The sequence below is a fragment of the Tamandua tetradactyla genome, chromosome 3, assembly GCF_023851605.1.
Source record: "Tamandua tetradactyla isolate mTamTet1 chromosome 3, mTamTet1.pri, whole genome shotgun sequence".
NCBI classification, from domain to species: domain Eukaryota; kingdom Metazoa; phylum Chordata; class Mammalia; order Pilosa; family Myrmecophagidae; genus Tamandua; species Tamandua tetradactyla.
The window spans coordinates 216,854,109-216,871,206 of NC_135329.1; positions in this window are offsets into that span (position 1 = coordinate 216,854,109).

Below are 17,098 nucleotides of genomic sequence, written 5' to 3' on the forward strand. Positions count from 1 at the left end.
ACACTACACACTGCCCAGGACTGGCCACCGCCCCTGCCCACCTCGCTGACCCTCACCCCAGCTGCACCTCCCAACTGAATCACCAGGACTCGAATCTTGACTTAGGGCCTGCCTCTGGGGAAATGCAAACCAAAACTGATGGGCACTAGGAGAACCTAACAAAAGCAAAGCAACACCTTACTATTAGTGTGTCCTGGTCCAGTCCATGTGTCCACTTGGCCAGGAGGTGGTATCTGCTTGTCTGGTTGGGCAAGTGCTGGCCTGTCTGTTGCTATGAGGTCATTGCATAGAATTAAATCATGATCACATTGGCTGCAGCCACAGCTGATTCCATTTGTAATCAGCCAGGGGGAGTGTCTTCTTTAATAACTGATGCTTAATCTAATCACTGGAAGCCTTTTAAGGAGGATTCAGAAGAGACGGTTCTGTTCCTGCTTTGGTTGGTGAGCCTCTCCTGTGGAATTCGTCCAGACCCTCCATCGGAATCATCGGCTTCACAGCCTGCCCTGCAGATTCTGGACTCTGTGTTCCCACAGTCATGTGGGACACTTCTATAAATTTTATATTTGTGAGTGTTTCCTGTTGATTCTGTTTCTGTAGAGAACCCTAACTAATACATCTTGGTACTGAGAGTGGGGCGCTGCTGCGGTTTGCAAATACCAAACATGTTGGATGGCTTTTTAAATGGATAAGGGGAAGATTCTGGAGAAGTTATGAGGAGCTCGATAGAGAAGGCCTAGAATGCTTTGAAGAGACTGTTAGTAGAAATGTGGACTCTAAAGACACTTCTGATAAAGACTTAGACAGAAATGGGGCACGTGTTATTATAGACTGGAAGGAAGATGAGCCTTGTTTTAAAATGGCAGATAATCTAGCAAAATTGACTAGTGGCTTTGGCTGGAAGGCAGATTTTAAAAGCCATGAACTTGGATATTTAGCAGAAGAGATCTCCAAATTAAATGTCAAAAGTGCAGCCTGGTTCTCCTCACAGCTTATAGTGAAATGCGACAGGAAACAGATAAGCTGAAAACTGAACTCTTGGATACAAAGAAACCAGAAATTGATGTTCTGGAGAATTCTGGGCTTCTTGAAAGGGAGACCCCAGAGAATAGTGCTCCATGTGAGGCCTTGGCCAGATGTGGAAGCAGTCAGCCATTTCAGAGAAGGCCAGGATCAGACATGGAGTTACCAGGAAGGATTTGTGGAAATTCCTTATGTTGATGGGCATGATCCAAGGCGACTGCATAGAAAGCCAGCGAGAGTGCTGTGGGACTGTGTAAACAGAGCAGCTGCCAGTCTGGACTGGGGGTTCAGAGAAGGGACACATTGGAGGAAAAATAACTTCAGAGGCAAAACCAGGGAGGCTGAGGTCTGAAGTCAAGAAGCCTCAGGCCAGGAGAGCAGACCCACCCAAGCCCATGGAAAGAGTGAGTTTGCCCCGAAGGCTGAGGATGGGCCTTCAACCTTGTCTCAGTGGAAGAGTCATGCTGCCTCAGGCTTTGGAGAGGGTGAAGCACATTCCTTGGGGTTTGGGGAGAGCCTGGCTGCCACCACATGGAGGGGTTGAGTGTGTGCCCCAGAGATGGCAGAGAGCCTGGGTGCAGCCCCAATGCTTGGGGAGGGTGGAGCTGAGAAAAAGGTGGTCTCCCCAATATTCCCCAATGTTGTGTTTGGAGAGAGGCAGACTTCTGTGTAGGCCCTTGGAAAGGGTGGGACTGCCGCTTTCTAAAGCCCTGAGGATAAAAGACTCTCAGACTTTGAAATCTAATGAACTTTGCCCTGCAGATTTTCCAAACTGCTTGGGTCCAGTGACCCCTGTGTTCCTTCCTCCCCATGGAAATGTGCATATGTATCCTATGACTGCTCCTCCTTTGTGTGTTGGCAGCAAATGACTTGTTATGAGTTTTCAAAGAGGTCCAGAGCCAGAAGATAATTTTGCCTTAGAACAGACCATGCTTGTAACTAACTTTGATGGAGTTTGTATGTTTCTAACTTTGTATTTCATGTATATTGCTACTAAAATGGTTTAAGGATTTGTGATATTGTTATGAAATGAATGTATTTTGTATATGGGGAAAACATGTCTTTTTTAGGGTCCGGAGGGTGGAATGTCCTGGTTTGAAAGGATGTATGTCCCCTAGAAAAGCCATGTTTTAATCAAAATCCCATTTTGTAAAGGCAGAATAATCCCTATTCAATATTGTATGTTTGAATCTGTAATTAGATCATCTCCCTGGAGATGTAGCTGAATCAAGAGTAGTTGTTAAATTGGATTAGGTGGCAACATGTCTCCATCCATTTGGGTGGGTCTTGATTAGTTTCTGGAGTCCTATAAAAGAGGAAACATTTTGGAGAATGAGAGATTCAGAGAGAACAGAGCAGAACGACACAGCCACGAGAAGCAGAGTCCACCAGCCAGTGATCTTTGGAGATGAAGAAGGAAAATGCCTCCCCAGGAGCTTCATGAAACAGGAAGCCAGGAGAGAAAGTTAGCAGATGATGCCGTGTTCACCATGTGCCCTTCCAGATGAGAGAGGAACCCTGACCGTGTTCACCATGTGCTTTTGCAGATGAGAGAGAAACTCTGAACTTCATCGACCTTCTTGAACCAAGATATATTTCCCTGGATGCCTTAGATTGGACATTTCTATAGACTGTTTTAATTGGGACATTTTCTAGGCCTTAGAACTGTAAACCAGCAACTTATTAAATTCCCCTTTTTAAAAGCCATTCTGTTTCTGGTATACTGCATTCCAGCAGCTAGCAAACTAGAACATAGTGCAATGGAAATGACCAGCACCACCAGGGTGAGACACAAATGTTCATGTTTGTAGTTTCCCAAACAGACAGACACATTTGCACCTACTTGCCAAGGTGGCAGGCAGGCCAGCACCGCCTTCTCCAGGCTCCCGCCTCCTGCCCCTGAGATGCCTGAAGAACGGAGGCGACTCAGTCCCAGGGAAATCCTGTTTGCAACTGCCAGGCTCGGAGAAAGCCAGGGGCCTTGTAAGGCTCCACCCCACCCATTCCTCCCTGGTCACCCAAACCAGACCTACTCAGTCCAGTGGGAATGTGCCCTCTGCCCCCTGCCCCCACCCCCTGACCCCTGCTCCTTGCCCCCTCCACTGCAGGCGGCCTTGTCAGCTTTCCCAGCTCTGACCGGTGGGCTAGCTGTCCTCACCTGACGGGCAGCGAGGTGGGCAGGTGGGAGAAGCACTGGCCCCATGCACTCCTTCCCTTATCAAAGAGGACACGTGTCTTCATCTGTCCACTCACATAGCAGCCCCACGTTTTCCCTCCACCAGGACACACTAGGCTTCCCAGATCAGGATGTGACGTTGCCCTGGGCTGGGCAAGGCCTCAGGCACTTCCGTTTACCAAAATAAAACAAAACCAAGCCAGAGAAACTGAGTCACATGGTGATGCACACACACACACACACACACACACGCAGCACCACCAAAGCCTGGAGAAGGAGCCAAAGTCCCCCAGAGCCTGCGCCATCCAGCACCCCATAGCCCAGGAGACCCTGAGCTCTGTGTGGGGGGCTTGTGGAGCCCAAAGAGCAGCAAGCCAAGCAGTCAGGGCGAGGGGCTGCCGGAGAGCCACACCCACCTCCTGCAGAAGGCAACCCCATTTCCTCGCGGCCCCCCACTTCCTTCCCTGCTTCCTGCCCCCACTACCATGCCAGGAACTCCACCCCAGCTGCCCGCCTCTGCTCTCTGCCGGGGGCCCCGTCTCCCTGCAGCTCTGTCCCTACACAGGCTGGGGGGAGGGCGCTGGGAGGAGGAGGGGCTCGCGGGGTGCACAGCACCTCTGATTTCGGCCGGGCTGTGTCACCTGCCATGGTGCAGAAAGGGGCTCGCCGGGGACAGGGAGGGCTGCTCCCCACAGGGCCAGCGCCCAGGGGGCAGGAGAGGCTGTGACCCCGAGGGGCCCTCAAGGGGCTTCCCCCGTCCTCCCATCCGGCCACCCCTGCCACTTTGGCTGTGCCTCTTCGTGTCCAGGCCCCCACGCGGGAAGGGCCTGTGCTGCCTTCCTGAGCCAGAGGCCCGGGCGGGACTGCTGGACCCCACGAAGGACTGAGCCGAGCAGCTGGAGCCCCCACTGCTCCGTCACCTTCCAGTTTCCACTTTCTCTCCCTGAGTTTGGAAATGCTCAGTTGTCCCCGTTTCTGGAAAATCCCCATGACAACCCCGGCCTTCGACCTCTACCGAGGACCCTAGGTCTTCATCAGGGGACATCCGGGTTATTTGGGGGTGCACAGCCCCGTTTTCAGCCCTCATTGGAAAGGGGCGGGGATGGCGCCTTCTTCCAGCGGCAGCCAGGGGTGCACCCACCTGGCCACCCCCAGGGCCTCCCAGCCCGGGGCGAATCCCATTACAACCCCTTGGCAGGGAAGGAAAGGAGGCGGGGCCGCGGGTCTCCTCCAATCATAGCCAGTAAGAGGCAGGACTGGGCCATGATGGCTCAGCGGGGGCTGGGGCCACGAGAGGAAACCAGTGCCCACCACGGACGCTGAACAACACGAGGCCAGAGTGTGACCAGGGCGGGCAGCCAGACAGGCAAAGCGTGGGCCAGGCCCGGGCTGGGTCTCCAGGTCGCCGGCAGCAGCTGAGGCCTGACACTCACGGGGGGAGGCAGTCGGGGAGGACCTGGAGGGCGCGGGAGGCCAGGCCCGGGCAGGGCAGCAGGGACCCACAAAAGCCAGCGTCCACCTGGGCCACTGCCAACGGGCCACCTCGGAATGGCATTTCCCACCCGGGCCCCTCCTCTCCCTGACTCCTCAACCCAAAAAAAAAAAAAAAAAAAAAAAAAAACTGCCCACCCCCCGTGCACCTGGCTGACCCCCAACCCCTTCCCCTGCCAGCCTTGTCACCATACTAGCACCACTTAATATGCCACTGCTCTAGCCTCCTTCCAGAAGGAAAGCTCCATGTGGACAGACCCGTTTCCTCAGCTTTGTTCTATTTCCAGCACCCAGAACAGTTTCTGATACCGAATAGGTCTGTGATATTTGTTGAACAAATGGATAAATGAATGAATGCGGTCATAACTAAATGCAGTCCTAAGGATTTCGGCACCCTATCAGCAGTGACCAGCACTGCGCCTTGGGGCCAGCAGCAGTTTTTATTTCTAATTACTGCAAGCAAACAGTCCCTGTGACCCCCAGGTCCAGTTTCATGACAGTGCAGCATTGGAGAAACTCCACACGGCAAACCTAAGTGACCCCTTCTTACCTGGTGCTCCTCCCTTGCAGCCTCTCTTTCCAAACTTCACTCTTCCCCACAAACACTTGATTTAGTGCATTCTCTGATTCTCACACCACTGGGAGAGGGATGTTGGCAGGAGGCTGTTCTTGAGGCTGAGGAAAGCACACTCAGGCCATGGGTGAGCATGGAGACCCGACCCTCTGACCCGGCCCCTCTGCCCAGCCCCCAGCCCCCAGCCCCTCTGCCCAGCCCCCAGCCCCTCTGCCCAGCCCCCAGCCACCAGCCCCTCTGCCCAGCCCCCAGCCCAGCCCCCAGCCACCAGCCCCCAGCCCCTCTGCCCAGCCACCAGCCCCCAGCCCCTCTGCCCAGCCCCCAGCCACCAGCCCCCAAACCCCAGCCCCTAGCCCCTCTGCCCAGCCCCCAGCCCCTCTGCCCAGCCCCCAGCCCCCAGCCCCTCTGCCCAGCCACCAGCCCCCAGGCCCTCTGCCCAGCCCCCAGCCCCCAGCCCCTCTGCCCAGCCTCCAGCCCCCAGCCACCTGCCACCTGCCACCAGCCCCCAGCCCCTCTGCCCAGCCTCCAGCCTCCAGCCCCCAGCCCCCAGCCCCTCTGCCCTGCTCTGGCCCCTGAGTGTTGCAGCTGCTGTCAGGGTTGCTGGCAAAGCCACCCGTGTCCTCCGAAAGGACCCTGTTCCTGTGAAGAAAGCAGAAGGCGATGGTCTGGTCAGCGTGTGGGGGCAGCAGAACCGAGGGTCTCTGTCCAGCACCTGTGGAACAGTTTGGAGGCAGAGCCTCAAGGGAAGGAAGAGTCAAAGGGAGAGAAAAATCAAAAGGCTTCTGCAGACAGATCTACTGTGGGGCTGGGGCTGCAGGTTATTTTTAATGTGTTCTCTCCTGAGCTATAGGTGGAGAGCAGGAGCCCTACAGAGGAGCTCCATTTGCAGAGAGAGGTTCCAACATGGCAGCTTGGTGAGGTATGGAATTTGGTTCGTCCTCCAGAGCAGCAAGGAAATAGCAGGAACAGGACAGAGCAACTGCTGGTGGACATCAGTGACCAGACACACAGCATACCCGAGTCTGGATGACTGGACCGGCTAAGACCCCACACAGAGTTCCCCCAAGCCCCAGAGGCCAGGGCCCCTCCCCCACAGGCTGGTTCCTGCAACAGGGGCTGAGCTCAGCCAAGCTCCACTTGTGGAATTAATTAACAAATTCTGACTGCTGAAAATAGGCCCCCAGCTCAGATAAGCCTTGAACAAGAGCTAAAGGTACTAGGAGTTTTTGCCCTGGCACAGAGGGGGCAGGGCTGATAGGGGAAAAAAAAAAGGGTTTTCAGATCGGACAACAGAAAATCCTTGAAAAGGGCTGGACCCTAAAAAAGGGGAGGGGGGTGTGCACATGGGACCTGGAGATACACAGAGCAACATACCAATGTGAGCTCTTGAACAGGGGTCCTGCTCTGAAAAGGATTTTTTTTTTTTTTTTTGCTTTGTGTCTACTGCTTAGTTGCTCATTAAATACAACTGCAAGGCTTCTCAGGCTCCAACTGCCCAAGGTAAGCGTGGGATTAAACTTCTCAGCAAAGAGGTTGGTCAGGTGAAAGGAGGCAATTCCCTGGAGGCTATGCCTTCCCCAGGAGAGGGGTGGGGCCCAGCTCAGGTGGAATCCCTCCCTCAAGGAATTCAGACTCCAGGGACTGGAAAAGTGAAGCCATTAAAACCAGCCTACAACCTCTCCTCTGTCTCCATCATGACCCCAGCAGGGAGAGTCTGCCAAAGTTAAAGGTCCCACATCATCTTATGCTGGTGGGACCCACAGGCAGACAAGCACCACATACTGGGCAGGATAAGAAAAACAGAGTTCAGAGACTTCACAGGAAAGTCTTTCAACCTGCTGGGTCTCACCCTCAGGGAAAACAGATGTAGGTGACTCTTTCCTCCTAATAGGAGGCCAGTTTGGTCTGGGAAAATCCGGCTGGGGTCTATAGTACCTAAGAAGACCCTCCTAAAAAAAAAGTCTCCATATAGGCAGGGCAAGAAACAGAAAAACAAGAACTGAAAAATTCTGATTTGTTAAGTAAAACCTAAGCAAGATGTCTAGAATAAGCTGAAGTTAGTGTCAAAGAACAGTCAGAGAGCAAAGCCATCCAGCAAGAAAATCCTCGGTAGAAGAGTGAAAACAATCTCCAGAATAAACTAATTAAGGAAATTAAATGTATAGATGCCAGCAAAAAATAATGAGTCATACTAGGAAAATTGAAGATATGGCCCAGTCAAAGGAACAAATCAACACTTCAAATGAGATACAGGAGCTGAAACAACTAATTCAGGATATTCAAGCAGACATGGAAAATAACATCAAAAATCAAATCAACAAGTTGAGGGACGATATAAAGGAGGATATAAAGAAGGCAATAGATGAACAAAAAGAAGAAATGGAAAATTTGAGAAATCAAATTGAAAAACTTATGGGAATGAAAGGCACAGTAGAAGAGAAGCAAAAAACAATGGAAATCTACAACATTAGATTTGAAGAGGCAAAAGAAAGGATTGGTAAACTGGAAGATGGAACATCTGAAATCTGACACACAAAGGAAAATATAGTGAAAAGAATGGAAAAATATGAGCAGAGACTCAGGGAATTGAATGACAACATGAAGCACGCAAATATACATGTTGTGGGTGTCCCAGAAGGAGAAGAGAAGAGAAAAGAAGGAGAAAGACTAATGGAGGAAATTATCACTGAAAATTTCCCAACTCTTATGAAAGACTTAAAATTACAAATAAAAGAAGGGCAGCATACCCCAAACAGAATAGATCCAAATAGATGTACTCCAAGACACTTACTAATCAAACTGTCAAATGTCAAAGAGAAAGAGAGGATTTTGAAAGTATCAATAGAAAAGCAATCCATCACATACAAGGGAAGCCCAATAAGACTATGTATAGATTTCTCAGCAGAAACTGTAGAGGCAAGAAGGCAGTAGTATGATATATTTAAGATCCTAAAAGAGAAGAACTGCCAACCAAGAATTTTATATCCAGCAAAATTGTCCTTCAAAAATGAGAGGGAAATTAAAACATTTTCAGATAAAAATCACTGAGATAATTCATGATGATAAGACCAGTTCTGCAAGAAATTCTAAAGGGAGCACTAGAGGTAGATAGGAAAGAGAGGTGTGGAGAAGAGTGTAGAAATGAAGTCTATCAGTAAAGATAAAAAGAGAAAAAAAATAGATATGACATATAAAATCCAAAAGGCAAAATGGTAGAAGAAAGTACTGCCCTTACAGTAATAACACTGAATGTTAATGGATTAAACTCCCCCATCAAAAGACATGGACTGGGAGAATGGATTAAAAAACAGGACCCATTTATATGCTGAATACAGGAGACGCATTATAGACCCAAGGACAAACATGGGTTGAAAGTGAAAGGTTGGGAAAAGATATTTCAGGCAAACAATGATCAGAAAAGAGCAGGAGTAGCTATACTAATATCTGAAAAAATAGACTTCAAGTCTAAAACAATTAAAAGAGACAAAGAAGGACACCATGTATTAATAAAATGAACAATTCAACAAGAAGATATAACAAATCATAAATATTTATGCACCAAGCCAGAGTGCTCCAAAATACATGAGGCAAGCACTGAAAAGAGAAATAGAAACATCTTCCATAATATTTGGAGACTTCAATTCCCCACTCTCATCAATGGATAGAACATCTAGACAGAGGATCCATAAAGAAACAGAGAATTTGAATAATACAATAAATGAATTAGACTTAATAGATATTTATAGAACATTACACCCCACAACAGCAGGATACACCTTTTTCTCAAGTGCTCATGGATCATTCTCAAGGATAGACCATATGCTGGGTCACAAAGCAAGACTCAATAAATTTAAAAAGATTGAAATCATACACAATACTTTCTCAGATCATAAAGGAATGAAGTTGGAAATCAATAGCAAGCAGAGGCCAGAAAATTCACAAATATATGGAGGCTAAGCAACACACTCTTAAATAACCAGTGGGTCAAGGAAGAAATTACAAGAGAAATCAGTAAATATCTCAAGGCAAATGAAAATGAAAATATAACATATCAAAATTTATGGGATGCAGCAAAAGCAGTGCTAAGAGGAAAATTTATTGCCTTAAATGCTTATATCAAAAAAGAAGAAAGAGCAAAAATTGAGGAATTAATTGTTCACTTGGAATAACTGTAAAAAGAATAGTAAACTAACCTCAAAGCAAGCAAAAGGAAAGAAATAACAAAGATTAGAGCAGAAATAAATGAAACTGAGAACATGAAGACCATTGAGAAATCAACAAAACCAGAAGTTGGGTCTTTCAGAAAATCAATAAAATTGATAGACCCTTAGTAAGGTTGACAAAAAGAAAAAGAGAGAGGATGCAAATTAATAAAATCAGAGATGGAAGAGGAGACATAACCACTGACCCCACAGAAATAAAGGCGGTAATGAGAGGATGCTATGAGCAACTATATGCTAATAAATTAGACAAGTAGATGAAATGGACAACTTTTTAGAAAGGTATGAACAACCAACATTGACTTGAGAAGAAATAGACAACCTCAACAAACCAATCACAAGTAAAGAAATTGAATCAGCCATCAAGAGACTCCCAAAAAAGAAAAGTCCAGGGCCAGATAGCTTATTTATAGATTCAATGCAATACCAATTAAAATCCCCTAAAATTGCTTTGCAGAAATAGAAAAACCAAAATCAAATTTACCCAGAAGGGCAGGGTGCCCCGAATAGCTAAAAGTATCCTGAGAAAAAAAAATGAAGTCGGAGGTCTCACACTACCCGACTTTAAGGTATATTACGAAGCTATAGTGGTCAAAACAGCATGGCACTGGTATAAAGATAGCTTATACTGATCAGTGGAATCAAATAGAGTGTTCAGAGAGTGTTCACCCTCTCATCTATGGGTGATTGATCTTTGATAAGGCAGTGAAGCCAACTCACCTGGGACAAAGCAGTCTCTTCATTAAATGGTGCTTGAAGAACAGGATAAAGATACGCAGAACAATCAAAGAGGATACATATCACACACCTTATATAAAAATTAACTTGAAATGGGTCAAAGACCTAAACATTAGAGCTAAGATAAAACTTTTAGAAGAAAATGTAGGGAAATATCCCATAAATCTTGTAATAGGAGGTGGTTTCCTAGGCCGTACACCCAAAGCATGAGCTCTGCCCCTGTGATAGTCATCAAAGGATGCTGAGATTTTAGGAACTTGTTCTGGAAAGGCCTGCAGGAGGAGAGCCACATGGTTTCTGGGCCTGGAGACACCAGAACTTGGCTTCTCAGCCCAGGGCGCAAATACTCAGGTGTGAGGGGTCCTGGCCGCAGCCCTTGGCACTTAGGGAAGGGGCCAGCACCAGGCTCCCAGGAGTGCCTGGACATTCCCCTCAGAGGGGTCTGTGGACAGCTGCTCTGGCTCACCCATAGCCTCCGCCCCACGCCAGGCTGTGCCCACCATCCTGCGAGGGTAACAGGGTGCCACCTGGGCCTGGCCTAAGCCAGTGGGTGCCAGGGTACAGAGCCCAGCCCATGGGGAGCAGGCGCAGACCCAATGTGGCCCAGGCAGCGGGCAGGTCCCCAGGAGGGGCACTGAGGTGGGGGTGGGGTAACGGTGCACCCAAGAGTCCCACGTCCAGTCTATGGGACAAAGAGTGCTCTGGAGCTCATGGAGTGGGAATGGGGAGGGCCGCATCCCACAAGCTGAACCCCTCACCTCGAGTTCTGGCACCTGGAAGCCTGAAATCTCTCCTCCAGGCTCCTCCATCCCAGGCATCCCCGAGTGTGTGTCTGGGGCCCCTGCCGGCCAAGCTGGGCGCCGAGAAGACACCTCACTGATGAAGGGGCTCAGCCAAGCAGCCACCAGCATTGCCAGGTGGGTGCAATGACACAAAGCTGCCTCTGTGCAACCTGCTGCAATGAGGCCCTGGCCAGCCCCAGGGGCCCCAAAGCAAAGAGCGGGCCTTGGGCCAGGGCAGTTCTGTGCTGGACTCTCCTAGGGACCTGGCGGGGCAGGGACAGCTCTCAGGACACTGAATGAGTGCGTCACCATGGCTGGCCTGGGCCAGGGGATTTGTGGACGTTAGACTTTATTTATGTGCATGCTCTCACTTAAGGGTCCTGAGGTTTGGGAATAAACAGGCTACATTACATCCATAATATGCTAATAATAAATAATGGTGAATAATTACACTCATCTTTTATTATCCATCACTTCTATGAGACTAGCCTAGTTACAGAGACACCTGATGCCTCTTTTGTAATTGCAAGTTTTTACCAACTTGGTAAAATGTCTCCTTTTAACACTCAAATTAGTTACTCACTCCCCTAGTGGTGAAAGTAGGTATTACCTGGAGGAAAAATGTGTGAAATTCAGCAGACTTCATCCTGAAAACCATGAATGTCAGAAAGAATTGGCACCACATTTTCCAAAAGAGAACTACAAATCCTGGTCCGGTTTCCAGTGAAAACAGCCTTCAGGAATGAAGCAGAAATAAACGAATTCTTAAATGAAAGAAAACCAAAGGAATTTGTCACCAATAGACCTTCTTAAAAGACATTCTCCAAACGGAAAGAAAGTGATGACAGATGGGTCAGAACTTCAAGAAAGAAGCAACAATAAAGGGGCAGATAAAAATAGAGGTAAGTAAAATTGACTATACTTCCACTCATTAATTTTCAAAATTATGTTTGACAGTTGAAGCACAAATTATAACATCATCTGATATAGTGTGTAATGTATGTAGAGGAAATATTTAAGACAATTTTATTTTTAAATAATGTAGGGTAATGGGATAAAAATTTAAACAAGATTTCTACAATAAACTCAAGATGGTAAAACATTTATACTGGTAGACTACGATAAGGTATACATGTATATCGTACTATGATAAAGTAATCACTAAAAAACTCTATGAAACAATGTACTTAAAGACACCATAGATAAAGCAGAATGAAATTGTAAAACTGTTCAACTAACACTCTGGAAAGCAAGAAAATGGAAACATAAAGACAAGAAACAGATGCAAGAAAAGTAGGAAAAAATGTAAAAGGCAAACTTAGTCTAAGTACCACAATTAAAAAGGTATTGCAGGCTTGTAAAATGCAAACAACTAAACACGCTAAAACACAATATAAGACAAGTTTATATTGTCTACAACATACATAGAAGGATGAACACACATGTACTGTACAAATATTAATCAGAAAGTAAAGCACGAATGGCTATATAAATTACCAGATAAGGTAGACTTAAGAGTAAAGAAAATTATTAGGAAAAAGAGGGGCGCTAGATAATGATGAAAGGATCAGTACACAAGGAAGCATAGCAATACAAAATTCATATGCACCAAACAATGGAGCTTCCAAATTCACAGTGCAGAAACTGTAAGTAGAAATAGACAAATCCATGAATATAGTTTGGGACATTTTAATCACTACAACTACAAGATACAAAATCAGCTGGATAATGCTACCCACCCACAGAATCTGACAGGTATAGAGCATTCCACTCCACAATGGCAGAATTCACATTCTATTAAAATGCCTGTGAAATTCACTAAGATGGACCATATCTTGGGTCATAAGACAAACTACAACAAATTTAAAATAATTTCAATCATACAGAGTTTATTCTCTGACTATAATGGAATTAAAGGAGAAATTAACAGAAAGAGGAAAATTTCCCAACACTTGAAAATTAAACAACATATTTCTAAATAATATGTGGGTCTAAGAGAAGGTCTAAAAATACATAAAATAATTCTTAGAACTAAAGGAAAATAAAAATGCAATCTATCAAAATTTGTGGAATGCAGCTATAGTAGTACCAAGAAGGACATTTACCGAATGTAGAAAACAGGAAAGTTCTGAAATCATGAACTCAATAACCTAAGTATGATATTAATTTGTTTCTAGCTCAAGAACTTGAGAAAAATAAAAAATAAGCCCAAAAGAAAGGAAAGAATGAAAGGAAGTACAGAAATCAATGAACATGAAATCAGAAAAAGAAAAGAGAAAATTAAGAAAACAAAAATTCAGTTCTTTGAAAAGATCAATAAAATTGATTAACCACTAGTAGGACAAAGAGAAACAAAACATAAATTACCAACATCAGTAATGAAACAGGATACACTACAGACCCTACAGCCATCGTAAGACTAATGAAATATTACAAGCACTTCTGAACATGTGAATTTCACAACCTAGATTAAATGGATGGACTACTTGAAAAACCACAACTTCCCAATATGAAATAAGTCATTTGAACAGTCTCATGAATATTAAAGAATTTAAATCTGAAATTGGAAAACTTCTGAAGAACTCCCCAGGCCCAGGTGGGTTTCACTGGAGAATTTTGCCAAATATTTAAACAATACGTAGGTCTCCCATCTGAAATAAAAATTAACTCACAATAGTTCACAGATATAAATGTAAAATGTAAAACTTTTAGAAAAAATATAAGAGAAAATCTTCAAGATCTAGGGTTGGGTGAAGAGTCCTTAGATTTGAATCAAAAAGCATGATCTAAAAAGAAAAAAAGTTGAAAACAAGACCTTTTGAAGATTTGAAACTTGTATTCTGTGAAAGACCCAACCAAGGGAATGAAGGGACAAGCCGCAGACTGGGAGACCACCTGGCAAGAGAGTTGCGTCTGGTCTCAAATCTCAGCAGTAAAAAACGTCAAACAATCCAATTAGAAAATGGCTAAAAGGCATAAAGAGACATTTCATCAGAGGCTGTGCAGCAAATTCGCATGTGAAAAGATATTCCATGCTGTAACTCACTAGGGAGACACAAATTAACCCACTCTGAGATCTCAAACAGCTCCGTGAGGGTTGGGTTCGGGTTTCACCTTGGCCAGGTGATGTGGCCAGGTGAGCACTGGCCTGACCGTTACTGCAGAATATCCCGTGGCAGATTGATAAACTGGAAGGTGGGTTATCAATGCATCGGTTGGTTGATTGTGTCTGTGGCTGATCACACCCGCGATCAACTAAGGTGTGTCTCCCACCTGCGAGAGGATCAATCAGTTGGATTTGACCCAATCAGCTGAAGACTTTAAGGGAAAACAGAGAATTTTCATTTCTCCTGCCAGCAGCTGCTCCTGTAGAGATCCCTGAGACCCTTCATTGGAGCTGCCAGCCTCGTGGCCTGCCCTGTGGATTTTGGACTCTTGCATCTGCACTGTTGAGGGAGACCCCTTTATAAATCCCATATTTACAGATCTCTCCTACTGGTTCTCTTCTCTAGAGAACCCTGACGAACAGCCCCCCTGTTAGAGCAAATGAAGTAAACAATAGTGACAGTACGAGAGGCCCATGAGGATGATGGGCTCCCCTACATTGTTGGAGGGGGTGTAAAGCAGCACTGCCACTCGGGAAAATATTTTTGGAGTTTCATAACAAAACCCAAAACAATTCAGTATACACTTAGGACCACACAATCCAGCTGTCATATTCCTGGGCATTTTATACTAGATAAATGAAAGCATATATCAACAAAAAACCTGTACACAAATGTGCAAAACATCTTTATTGAAATTGCCACAATTTGAAAACAACCTACCTTTCTTTCAGTGGGTGAATGGTTAGACAAACGGTGGCAGCTCCAGACAGCGGAGTGTCCTCAGCAGTGAAAGGAGCAGCTCCTGACGCATCCACGTGACGGCTGTCAAGGGTGTCAGCTAGCGCAGACCAGCCAGCCATGGGCCGCAGGCGCCCGCCTCTCACGTGGCACCCTGGAAACGAATGGATGGTGGAGGTGGAGGGAAGCTTGTGGTCGCGGGGCCAGGGATGGAGCACAGGACGGGGAGAGTGGTCACAAAGGGGCGTGGCAGAGCCACGGGTGATGGAAAGGAGGCAGGTGGGTCTCGTGATGGCAGCGGCACAGATGTGCACATGTGGCACACTTGCACAGACCTGCACACTCACGCACAGGCGGGCAGGTGAATTGGGTGGCATCTCACGAGGGCACGGCTCCAACGGTGTCAGCTTCCTGGTTGGATGTTGCACCTGTGGGGACCGGGCGAGGCACAGGTGGCCTGTCTGTCTGGTCCCAGCTCTCTGTGAACCTGTAATCATTTCAAAATGAACAGGTAAAAGCATCGCATCGAACAGCAGTGCCCAGGTCGGTAGGGTCTGAAGTCCAGAGGGGCCTGCCGCATCATGTGGGAAAACAGCAGGTGCCAATGCCATGCCCCCCGTCCAACCTGAGTGGAAAGGGGTCTCCGCAGAGGCCAGGATTGAACGTACATGGAAAGGAAGCAGATACAGCAAAGAGGGCTGGCAAGACAGCTGCTTCGAAGGCACAAGGATCAGAAGAAAATGTATACACAAACTGCTGCTATGTTCTCAGAGAGTGAAGAGTACACGGACTCCAGGGACCAGGGAAGGAGATTATAAGACATGAGGCAAAAGTAGGGGTGCATGGACAAGAAGCGGAGGGAAAAATAACAGCATGTGAGAGCTGGAAACTACCTTTATTTTGTGGAGTCGGTCCTGCTTTTCTGAAAATTCCCAGATGGAGTGGGTGACGCTGTCTGGAGGCCCAGGAGGGAGACCCCCCCACCCCACACCCCCCAGCTGAGGCCCCTACCCGGGTACCGGGCCCCTCCTCCCGCTGGTCTCGCAGCCCTGTGCAAGGAGCAGGCCCGTGCCCTCCACCCCCACCCCCCACCCCCCGGCTCGGGGGCTCCTGCCTGCTGCTCCCACCCCCCCATCTGTTCCAACCCCCTCTGCTCCCACCCACCCCCACACTCTGCTCCCACCCCCCTCTGCCCCCACCCCTCCGCAGCTCCCACCCCCCTCTGCTTCCACCCATCCACTGCTGCTTCCAACCCCCTCGCTCCCACCCCCCTGCTCCACCCCTTTTCTCTGACACCCCCACTGCTCCCACCCACCTCTGCTCCCCCACATCCCCCCTGCTCCCCCACATCCCCCCTGCTCTGCTCCCACCCCTGCCTCTGACCTGCATCCCCTGAAGTGACCCCCCAACAGGCTCAGCCGCCTCCTGACCAGGAGGTGCAGGGTGGATGTTCTAGTTTGCTAGCTGCCGGGATGCAACACACCAGAGACGGATTGGCTTTTAATAAAAGGGGATTTATTTCATTAGTTCTTCAGAGGAAAGGCAGCTAACTTTCCACTGAGGTTCTTTCTTACATGGGAAGGATCAGGGTGATCTCTGCTGGTCTTCTCTCCAGGCCCCTGGGTTCCAACAACTTTCCCCGGGATGACTTCTTTCTGCATCTCCAAAGGCCTGGGCTGAGCTGCAAGTGCTGAGATGAGGAATGCCGAGCTGCTTGGGCTGTACTACGTTGTGCTCTCTCATTTAAGCACCAGCCAATTAAGTCAAACATCATTCATTGCAGCAGGCACACCCCTAGCCGACTGCAGATGTAATCAGCAACAGATGAGGTTCACACACCATTGGCTCATGTCCACAGCAACAGAACTAGGTGCCTTCACCTGGCCAAGTTGACACCTGAATCTAACTACCACAGTGGCTGACCCCGCGGGGACACAGGCCTGGGCGTTTGACCGCAGGGCAAAAGCTTCTGGGTGAAGGGCCCACTGCCCCCGGCCCTGTCCTTGTCTGCTCCCCAGACCGTGCCACGGGCCCCCTATTCTTGCCACCTTCACTTGTTTCTCCCCAAAGCTCTCAAAGCAGACAGCCACCCATCTAAAGACAAGAGTCTCATTGTGCTCCCTGCCCCCCCCACCCAGTGTCCCGGGGCTCCCCGAGGCTCCCCAAAGAGGGGCCAGCGCAGCACAGCCACGGTGGCCAAGCCGCATGAGCTGTGACCACCACCCACCAGGGGACAGCAGTGCCCGGGC